An 11,634-nucleotide genomic window follows, 5' to 3' on the forward strand; every position below is an offset into this window, starting at 1 on the left:
TTATTTCATTTACTGTATTTCAGTAAAGCTTTTCAAATTGACTGTTTAATTCTTCAAGATCTGATGTGAGATTTAAATGTTCTCTTAAGTTTTTTGAGCAGCAGGGATTATAACATTCCATACAAGGAAAAACATCATTGATTGTACCAAAATACCAGGATCAAAGCCAAAGCAGCCATAACTGAATTTGTAATTAACACAATCAAATATTATCTGTGTAAATACCTATTAATAAACAATAGAAACATCTAACATTAGGTTGTATAAACCAAATTGTGACAGATTAGTGCTGAAATACAACATGTCTATTCAACAGTTTGGTACATACTGCGCCACAGTGGCTTGAACAATGTGTAACTTCGTGACACATTGTAACTTTGTCTGCTCTGCTTGGATTAGCAATCTGCTGCTTACAACAGAACTTAAAATGTTCTAAAAAAATGAAAAGTATAAATAGGACACTGGGTCAGTGAAGTGCTTTTTCCTGACATGGCCGTCATGTGTTGCACTCAGTAGTAACCTTTTGACATTTGAAATGGCAGGAAAAGCAGAGGTATGACAAATACAACTAATGTTAACGTCACTCCATTAACTGCACTTGGATTCGGTTCACATAAGTGATGTAAATACTTAAACATGTTTTTTAATCATACCAAGTGTCTCCTGTGGGATTTTCAGGCAAACAGAGAAGCAATTTTGAAATCTCTTAATGGCAGCTGTTTGTTAAATACAGTACAGTAAATTTTTCAGTGTGCTGGGTAACAATAAATAGCTTCCTTGCAATTAAACCCCATTTTTTTTACCTCAAACCAGCGCAATTAAATCTGAATGTAGAAGTTACAGTTGTAGGAAAAAATGTAATTCTGTCTTGTGAATGATTACATGAAGTCTGGGAAAATGTTTGTGTTCTGGACAATAAACCTCGGTGCAATTTAAAAACCTTTACCGTTGTTACGCTTTGTCACCGTCTCATATTTCCTCTGTTGGTCATAAAAACAATTTCATGATACAATAAAGGAATCAGTCGGGTAATGTGAGAAAAAATGGGGAATATCAGTGAACTCAAAAAAACTGCTTTAATACATCCTGTGTGTATCACAAAGCTCACATGAGATTTAGCTCAGAGCCCAGTTGTTTTTATGCTGTCCTGTCAGGTTATAAGACTGTGAGCACTTACAGTTTCCATCTGGTTTCTTAGAAATTCTCAAGGGAAATGTTGAAAGAAGAACCGGCTCACATAGATCAACATGTCTTTTTCAGATGTTTTAAAATTAGTTCCTACAATAAAAATTGGGACCTGCCATTTTTTGTGTGAACACTATTATGTGAGACAGAGAAAGTGACCCAGCAGAATAACGTCAGACTGCGGGTAACCAGAAATAAAAGTTTTAACTTTACAGTTTTTAGCCAGGTGTGTCTGACAAGTTAGGTAATTTGCATAGTGATGCCAAAACCTTGCACAATGTTGGAGAGTAGTGGCATGAAAAAACAGCAACAAATCAGCTGAAAATTGCTATATAATTATTAGTGGTAATAGTATAATGATAGGTTGGGCACTACAGACACAATAGAGTATGCAATGTCTTAAAGATCACACTTGTCCTGTTCTGCTTCTGTACTGAGAGGGCACCTCTCTCGAGCTTCTATTGGATTGCAGAACAGTGTGTTCTCTGATGGTTTATTACCTTCCTGTGGTTTTCTGGGGTTGTGAACTTTACGAGGATTAGTTTACAGCCATCTAACCTGTCCCCAGCTTTAGAGAGCTGCCGTGGATGAGAAAAGATTGTTTGTGTGCCAGATCTTTATGTTCTTCTATTGGCATCTGTAATACATAATTATGTTTTTTCTTAAATTACCAGTCAGACCACCCTTTAGCTTGCTTTACTGCTGTACTGAATTCCAACAGCTAATCGCTACAGATGCTGCTTCTTCTCAGGCTCAACCTTAATTCAAGATTGTTATAAACAATCCAAATAAAAGGGTTCCTTGATTACAGGGAACAGGAGGCAGCCATGCTTGTTCTTTCCACAAAAAGGAAATAACAGCAGCCATGTAAAATATGCTGTAATCTATACTTAGAAATATACATTCATTCTCTCTCTTGCTTTCTCTCTCACACACACACAGTTCTGGTTCATAAACGGTCGTTAAAGCAGAATATTGCGACAGATGTTTGTGTTTGTGCAGATTATGACTGACAAGCTGTAAATGTATCATAATGCCTTTGAGCTACTTTTGGTGCCCACGGTTGGGGCAAGTGCACAACCACCTGTGGGGAGGTAAGAATGTTTATTGCATGACGTGTTGGTGAGTGATGCCTGAAGGTTGACGGCGGTCGTTGTGAAATTAGTTGCTAAAGACCCAGTCGCACAGGCTTAAAGACCATTGAGCCCCTGGTTAACCAGATCACTAAGGAAAAATGTTTATTGGCTAACCAGTTGGTGAGTGGTTGCTTGAGTCATTTGGTGAAACTGAACACCAACACCATCAAAAACCTCCTTATGATTGCTTTGTTTGGTAGCAGTTGCCCGTAGTTTGCAGGGCAGATGCCGACGTGTCTTCACTCTCTCCGAGCAGTAGTGAAAACTGCAAAAAGTATAGCACAAGCCAGAAACAGATTTACCTTCAAAGTAAAGGTTGTGCCTTTTGAAACATGTTGGCTACATGAGGCCTGGTGACCAAAGGAATCACAGGGAGGCTTTTGGTACAGGACCCTCTTTGTGACTCATTTCACTGACTAGCTGCTAGCAACCTTTATGGATCACTCAACAACCAGTTGGGGAATACACATTTTCCCTTGCAGTCAGCAATGGCCAAATGGTGCCAACAAACTTCTAGTACTTTGTGATCGGGGCCTTGACTGAACTTACATTAATGATTTGTATATAGGTGATCAAATAGAAGCCAACTCTGTAGATTAATAGGTTTTCATTTGTTGAGAGTGATGAATTGTCATAACACCACACATCTACAGCTGCACCCTTCTCTAGTAGTGATACACTACAGTTAGTTCATATAATGAAATACAGTGATTAAAGAATGACGATTAGTGTGTTTCCGTGCACTAGTTCCCACTTTCAATTTGTAAAATGACGCTGTTATTACACAAAATGTTATGATGTCTGCTGCTCAGCCCCAAATGCACAGGATTGTGCAAACAAATTTTATGCTTTATGTGGTGTTTCAAATGTTACTGCAGAGCAATGACGATTTTACCGGTTGCTGGATGCCCTTATAAGCGAAATGAAAACGATAAACTATCATCTAATCAGATGACCACACTGTGCTGCAGTATACCTAATACAAAATCAAAACATGCATTAGATAGTGCAGATGGTGCAATATTAAGCAAAGCCAAATGTCCAGGTGTAATGTTTTATATAACCTTTTTTTTTCTTGTACTTAGTACTTAAGTAAATAGACCTTGAACTGCTTTGGATGGGCTGTTTGGTAACTGCATGAGCAAAAGGACAAAATCATACTCACCTGTTTTTTCCTGTGGTCTCTCCAAGTTGGAGAAGAAACGTAGAACACTGTCATTTTTTATTAGCGTTTGCAAACAAGCAAACTGAATGAAGTTTTCTTCACTTTAGTTCTTAATTTGGCCTAATTATTCTGGCCTTTCCAGACAAATTCCAGGAACCAGTCAAAAAGAAAACCTTCTAGCATGAAAAATAAACTATAAGGGCTTTCTTGGGCATACATTTCCTCCAATCCAAATGTCCTTGAAAAGGCACCCAAACAAACACAGCCAGATGCACATGACTCTGCCTGTGGCACATTCTTGTTTTATGCATGGGCTTTTTTTATGCTGGAGCTGGCGGAGAAAAATATTTTAGTTGCAAACACAAAAAAGTCTGTTTGTAAATGCACAACCTGATTACTCTGACACACACATATTGAGGCTTTAGGGTTAATCAGTGGTTACATAATGTGTAAAACTGTCCAACACAGCAAATTCTTCACAGCCTTTGATAACATGAAGATACTATAATGACAAGGTAACTAGTTAACACAGTTTGCATCAAGGGGTATGTTTGTGGCTTCCTCCAAAAATCCACAGATATGCAGTTAGCAGGGTTAGGTTAACTGGTTATTCTAAATTGACTGTATTGATTGTATTTGAATGCAAATGGTTGTTTGTCTCTTTGTGTTAGCCCTGCAACACACTGGTGACCTGTCCAGGTTGCACCCTACCTCTTGCCCTAAATTAGACATTGAATTACATAACTAGACGAAAACAGATGGAGGGTGTATGTTTCTAAACTTCATTCAAGACAACCTCTTTAAATTTGTTATCTCAAATAGCTGACTAATTTAAAACCTGCAATCTAGTGTCATTTTCTCTCATGGGGTGGCACTACATTTAGTTTGAAATGATGGGTTTTGTGTTTCTGTAATCCTTATTCTCCATCTGTTTTGTCAAAAGACATTTTCAGTGTGTGGGGTTTATGCATTTCAGGAATCTTGCAAATACCTTCCTTTGTTATGTGCTTGCCATCAGGATGTTTTTGTGAGCATGCAGGTTTATGCTGGGACCTGCATGCTAAATCAAGTTTACGCTGTGTACTACTTGGATTATTTCCCAAATGGCTGTAAAAATACTCATTTAAATGATCATTTTAGAGTTGCAATTGTGTTTCAGTGTTGTATTTTATTCATTAGAGATGTATGGAAATGCTAGTGAATTTGTAAAAACTACGAGTTTAGCTTTTGCTATTTTTCGTTGAATATGCACAGTTGTTGAAATTGCTAGCTGTGTGGGATTTATCATTTTCCGATAGAGTGACTCTAAAACTTGCCATGTCAGTTGTTGCCACAGTCTAAAGGTACATGACAAACAGTGGCAGGCCATACTTTGCCCTCTATATTTAGGTTGCACATTTCCATGTGAGACAAATGTGCAGTTAAGAGCAAACAAAACTTCTGACATACATCTGCACAGACAGTCAGGCGCATGCACACAAAAAAACAGACCCTGACATTTGATGTAATCGACTTTATGCCTTGTCCTTATGATAACACAGTGTAAGATATGTGTAAGTGTATTCCACTCCCTGTTTGTACCGAGCATGTTGGCTGCATAGATGCGTTGAGTGCAGCAGACATAGTACCAAAGTATCACCTCAGCATGCTGAATGATTAATAGGTTTGCAATATTTACTAATGTAATTATCATTTCCAGCAACACTTCCTTTTTTTTTTTTTTTTTTTTTTTTGGAAGCAACACTTCCAACTGCCTCCCCTAAAATGTAAAACCTCACATGTCCAGTATAGTAGGTTACCCACTCAAAACTGCCAATTTAAAAATGCCACTGCTGTATAATTACAATTAAACTTAAGAATACATATATCACAGCAAATATTAACAACACAGATATGCAGCTAAGCTTCAAACACTCCACAGCTGTACGATTGCATTTATGACACCCGACTGACGTCAGGATATCCCAAGACAGACTTGTGACCAGAAAAGAAAAGAGAGGCAGATAAACAGCAGTCAGAGTGAAGTGATGAGACGACTCTATTCATTCTTGAGCACAGCAAATCAATAAATGATGCAATTTCTAAGAACACAAACAGCCTGTACAGAGCTGGCAACCAGCAAATTTCCAAATGGCTGGCATTATATTTATTTAAAATAGTGCCTTACCTCCAGAACAGTGACACGATTCTTTGTTAATGATTATTATTGAGGATTTAAAGTGCAGACTTTCATAGAGCATGAATAAAGACGGGCCAGTGGGCCACCGCTGATCTTTCTTCTCTGTTTTTTCAAAGGTAACTATGTGCAAGCTGTATTAATTAATTAAAGACAGATGAAAGAATATGTCTCAGTGATCAACTGATACAGTTGCTGTTTGCTGTTGAAACACAAGAGAAACAACAATAATGTGATTCATGGTTAGCATGTAACCGCACGCATGCAGAAAGTGCAAGCTGGCATGAAACACTTCTTCACACGTTTCTGAATAGGAAACATAACAGATATAGGGAGAATGTGTCAGCACTTTGTGTAAAACTAGTCATTTGAAAGTGAGATGATATTCATTACCATTAAGATAAGCCTTCTTTCCAATAGATAGTATTAGGCTTGCTTCTGTGCACTAAAACCATATCCTGCAAAACAGAGTTAGAACAATAAGTTAACAAGTAAACCTGAAAAGGTCACTGGTCCAGTTCAGTCTGTGTCACAAAATATAACTTTCCAAGAGTATTAGTCTTGACTTTTCTCTAGTCAAATAAATTAAGGTTTAACTAGTGCAAACCTGTTCTTTTGTTGTTTATATGCCGTAATTGGAATGAGATTATATACAATTGATATCTTTGGTAAGGCTCCCTCCCATATTTGATTAAGCTGATGAAACAGAACCCAAGGGAGGCTGGAATTGTTGATTGAGCCTTTCCTTTCCTGTTTTCTTATTTCAGTTCACCCAGTTTCTTCCCTCCCAGAAAAGCTGATAAATACAGATGTGCTTAAGGTCTCCTCCTCCCATTTCCTGCTGCCAAAAAGTATGCCTTTAGAAGGGTATCTTTTTTCTACACCGTAGAAGCCCTACGTAGTCAGTTGAAGTCCAGACAGAAACAGTTTCGGGGGAAGGGTATTCAAATCAGTAAGTTCTACGGAGCCAATGAAAAGCTAGCGTGTGGTAAGGCCAAGCCCATGTTGCATAACCCTTGTGCAGACAGACTGCAGAACAGAGACTGTCTAGCTCTACAGACTCAACAGTCTTCACACGCAACCCATCCCAGACCAACCAAGAAGGTTTATGTGTACATACACAATGTGTGTGTTTAGGTGTGTATAACTAGGTTTGCTTGCATGGATTTGTTTGCTTTTATTTCCTGACAGAACTGGGTCACAGCACAAAAGTATAACTTTTTTGATGAGGCTGCCAGCTTAATATATACTTATTATAGATAATAATTATTTCTGAGTTCTGCAGGAGACTATTTTGACTGTGAGCATTCGTGTGAACAGGTCATATTTCTATATCATAAGTCAACGATCATCACTTGACCTTTAAATATTAACTTTTTAGACCTTTGATACTTTCCTAGAGAGTGCTGCATGAAATGCAATATAACACGTAGTGTAATGTAGTCCCTGCTCTGAAGATAAAGTTCCAAGAATAATCCTGGCCAACCATGTTCTGTTTCTTTAAGCTAAACACATGTTGCCACGACACATATTGCAGCAACAAATACAACTAAAGTGATCTACAACAAACACACAGGATGTGGTGCACTCTACTGCTGGTGACGATACAGAGTCACTCACTCTGCACGTTTCTAATATAATATTTGCTAAAACACTTTAGCAATATGCCCATTTTGAGACAAAATGCTGCTCCCTTTGTAAGTAAAAAACTGAATTCCTACATGGGGTGAAAGCCATGTTATTAGAGACATGTTGCACCACTTATCCCCAAATAAGAAATCTATTCATTTATTTATTTCACTGACATTTCCAAGGCTGGTGTCAGTGAGTATGAAATTGCTGGACAACTGCTAAACAGAATACAGACTTGACTATAGTTGACCATGCTCCAAGTTTTTCTGGTCTCTCACTGTCTGAGCTGAGCGTCACATAAGAAAAAAAAAAAGAACTGAGGAAAGTGGAGCTCACAGTGTTTGTTAAAAAACAGGCATTAAAGACAGAGGGAGGAAGTGTTTGGCTGTGTACCCAAAAACAACATATGGAAAAATACAATGAACAATTACTGAGCAACAAGGTTTACATAGCCGAAGTCAAACAAGGTCAAGGAAATGTTAGGTCCCCCAGTTTGGTTTTTCCCTGAGTGGACCACACTGGTTTAGGTTGATGTTTTTGGATGGATTTGGATGGTTTATACAGTGGAGGATGGAATAACAGCAGCAACCTTTTTACCAAGAGGGAAAAGAAAGAATGATTTGAAAGATTTTGCAAAGATCAAAGAGTTGATGCTAGTGGCTTAATTAGCAGGCTTGTTGCAGTTTGAATAAACAGTCTGATGTGGTGTATTACATGATGTTTCATTTTTTTGCCATTATTCTCTGCAGTGTTTATTAAACCCATGACTGAGGGCTCACGGATGATCAAGTTTCAGTTACTCTATACTTTTGTTGTTCCATGCTCTCTGAGCTGTCTATTAACAATAGGGTCTCTGGGTGTCACAGATACTAAAATAAACTGAGGAAAGACTTGAAATCCTTCGACCTTTTTCCTGCTGCTGCTTCAGCTGCAGTGTGGGATTCACAAAGTGCTATTCAGGTCTGACTTTGCGTTTTTCAAGGAGTTTCCTGAGGGAAAGCTGTTCTGGCTCACTGACAGGACAAACATGCTCTCCCTCTCTCTTCTGTGGCCACAGGGACTTGTGGGTCTGTATTTTGGATTGGAAGGATCACCAGCCTGCTTCGCAATCATTTCCTCTCAGCTGTCGCAGCACCGGTCACCCACTGAAAAGTGGGTTGAATCCCTTATAATATGAAGGTAGAGCTGCACAGGATTTAAAGCCAGCTGTTTCTCATATTTGAAGATCAGATCACTGCTTCTAACAATTCTAAGACAATATGAGGAATCACAAAATACACAAGTTTATATATATTTAGATAGATAGATAGATAGATAGATAGATAGATAGATAGATAGATACTTTATTGTAATTATAAAACAACACATGCTTTATTACTTGAATACATATGGTAGTCTTCCATATCTTTTTACCACTTAGTAAATTACTATTAGCATATCTGAAATCAACACAACAGTTTCATAAACATTAATACTAGTGTGCACTTTGAAATGAAACTGTTTGCTGAAAATTGAAACTCAAAAAAAAAGTAAAGTTTTTTTCATGCTCTCTGTTTGCTGGAACCACCCTTCTGACAAAACTGTGATCAGGCAGTTAAAGTACCTATGACAAAAAATATAAAAAATGACTTTTTAAAATCAAAATCAGCATTTAAAACAAGAATGTCTTGTAAATACAACTAAATGGATGCTTCTTTCAGCTACTCCCTTATTTTGAAAGGCCTGCCACAGCAGATGGATGCACATATTTGATTTGGCACAGTTTTACCCCAGATTGCCATCCTGACACAGCCCTCCCAGCTATTTGTGTCTCCTCCTGGTCCCAAAGCAGGGATCTTTTGCGTGTTAGACTAATATGTTAACCACTACACTATGGAACCACTAATAGCTTTGTAAAATTGGTTATTTTAATTCCATAAGAAAATAAAGCATTCTGCCTGCTTCATGGGATGTTAAGCAGCTGATAGGGATTTGAACTTCACTGCCTCTGGGGACCAGTAATTGCAAAGCTGGTACGTAAGAGCCTATTTTGTGCTTTTGTGGATAATCTGATCCCAAACTTCCAAGTGGATCAGAGCAAAGTTTACCTCTATTAAACCCAGCATAAGGCGCTCAAACATTCTTAACACTGAAAATAAATTCATTTGTAAATAACTGTGACACTTTCCCATGACACTTAAAGACCAGACCTGTCCAAACCAGACTATAGCTCACAACACTGAAACACCTCGAAACATCACAGCAACCACGTGACCCTGTAAACATTTCTGTTTGTTTAAATCAAAATAAATAAAAAAGACCGTTTTAAAGTTTTAATTGACTGGTTCACCTGTGTTATATGCAAAGCATATGTCACTATAAACATGATTTAATTTGGCATTAGATGCATGAGGTGTTTTATACCTCCTATTAAATGCTTTAATTGGTTTTTCAGGAATAAAACAACAGATGTTTAAAGTCGACACAAAGATTCTTTTTGGATTTAACCCAAATAACCTTCAAGTCCTTCTTGCATTGGCATGCTTCCTATTTATATACCTATAAAGCTAGTCAATAGAAACAGCTGCTGAACTCACAGAAAACTTTTTTAATGAGTCTTGGATCCAATATGTGCACATTGAGGGCTTTGTGTACAAAAGTCTAAGTAGTTGAAGATGTAATTTGTCATTAGAGTTACCACATTTTTTATTAGTCACTGTAAAAAACACAAAAACAGTTAAATCTAAATTAAGATGAAGTATCTAACACTCTCAGAATGATGTGGGGGAAGGAAAACACCCATGAAAGCCACCGGTCTCTGAGAACTACCACGTGGATTCTGAAATCTGATGCAAAACTGCCATGCAACAGAACAAATGTGTTCCCAGTGTGCCCAGACAGACAATATCATCCTTGTTGAAAATGGCATTGCATTTTATTGGACTCTGACCACGTAGTGATGCTTTCACAGTACAACAGTGGAGGCTCTTGTTCACACTGGCTAGGACTGCATCATCAGTAGGCACTGATAATGTCAAATGCTGGTTAGGATGAATCACTGTCTATGTGTGAACTCCTGCTTTGTTTTTTACAAACAACTAAACAAATAAAAAGGCAACGAACTAAACAAGCACATGTATGGATGTAACATTTACAATTATTTAACGGCGTGGTCAGAGAAAGTCAGAGACAAACAAGCCACATTCCACAACCTGAACAGTGAGTTCAGGTATACCGTTGGTTATTGGTGATAACATGACAAGTTCACATCTTTCGGTCTTTATAATTTCTTTTGCTGTAGCATGAAACAAATCCAATAAAAACAGAAAGAAATATAAAGTAGTGGTTAAGCTACTGCAATGTGGCTCAGTATAAACTTGCTCAATTACTTAATAGTCTCTTTTTTACAGCTTAAGCTGTTGGGATTAGTAAAATGAGCAAATCTTTTGGAATGGTTTCTGTAATAGTGGAGTGTTTGTCAGTGCCTGGTGGTGTTGCCGTTTTAGTGTTTATCCGCTGGTTCACACCTATTAAAGGTATGACTGTCATCATTGCCAGCTATGGCTAAGCTTAACTTCCTTGGCACAGTTTACCTTTACCTTGACAAGCTTGGTAAGTCAAAGAAAGCATCACTTTTTAGTTTACTTTGCAATAGTCGATTTACAAAAAGAAGTCAAACTCATTACCTGCAAAAAAAGCATATCATTATGTAACTGAACTGCTTTGCTTATTCACTCCCAGACCAGAATCTCTGCAACCAGAGTATAAACAAACCTTAGGTAACACTTCAGCTTGGAGTTGCATGCAGAGCTCCAAGCTTCAGAGATTTCCTTGAGCTAATATTACTTAAACCCAAATAAACACAACGTACGATGCAAAGGTCTTGCTGTTCTCTTTATTATTTCCCAGCGGGTGGCTTAAGGAATCAGATTGGGAAGAAAATATAAATCACGATAAAAAGGAAAGAAGACACTGCTGCGCTTTTCAGACAGCCACAGCAGTGGGACGCGGCACTGTGTTTGGTTCATATTATCTAAAACAGTCTTGTCAAAACAATATTTATTGTGCTGTGTGCTCAGGCGACACATCTGGTTGCCCAGTACTGAGGGAAGTCCTATCATTTAGAGCAGAGGAGCAGCTCCTCCGGAGCTTTGATCTGTTGAACTCGCATGGATTAATGCTGTCTTGAAAAGGCAATAATCTGCAATTTAATTAAAAACCCCACAAGTATTTTGTGTGTTGGTGGCCCAAAACAAAAGTTACAGTTTGATTATTTGAAATTTCAGGTTTTAACAAATCGCTCACCCCTTCTGTCTTCTCCCTCTAAATCATGTACCGGGGCAGTAAATTACACACTCAGT

Source organism: Pundamilia nyererei, unplaced genomic scaffold (assembly GCF_000239375.1).
Source record: "Pundamilia nyererei isolate P.nyererei 1_Seehausen unplaced genomic scaffold, PunNye1.0 scaffold00008, whole genome shotgun sequence".
Classification (NCBI taxonomy): domain Eukaryota; kingdom Metazoa; phylum Chordata; class Actinopteri; order Cichliformes; family Cichlidae; genus Pundamilia; species Pundamilia nyererei.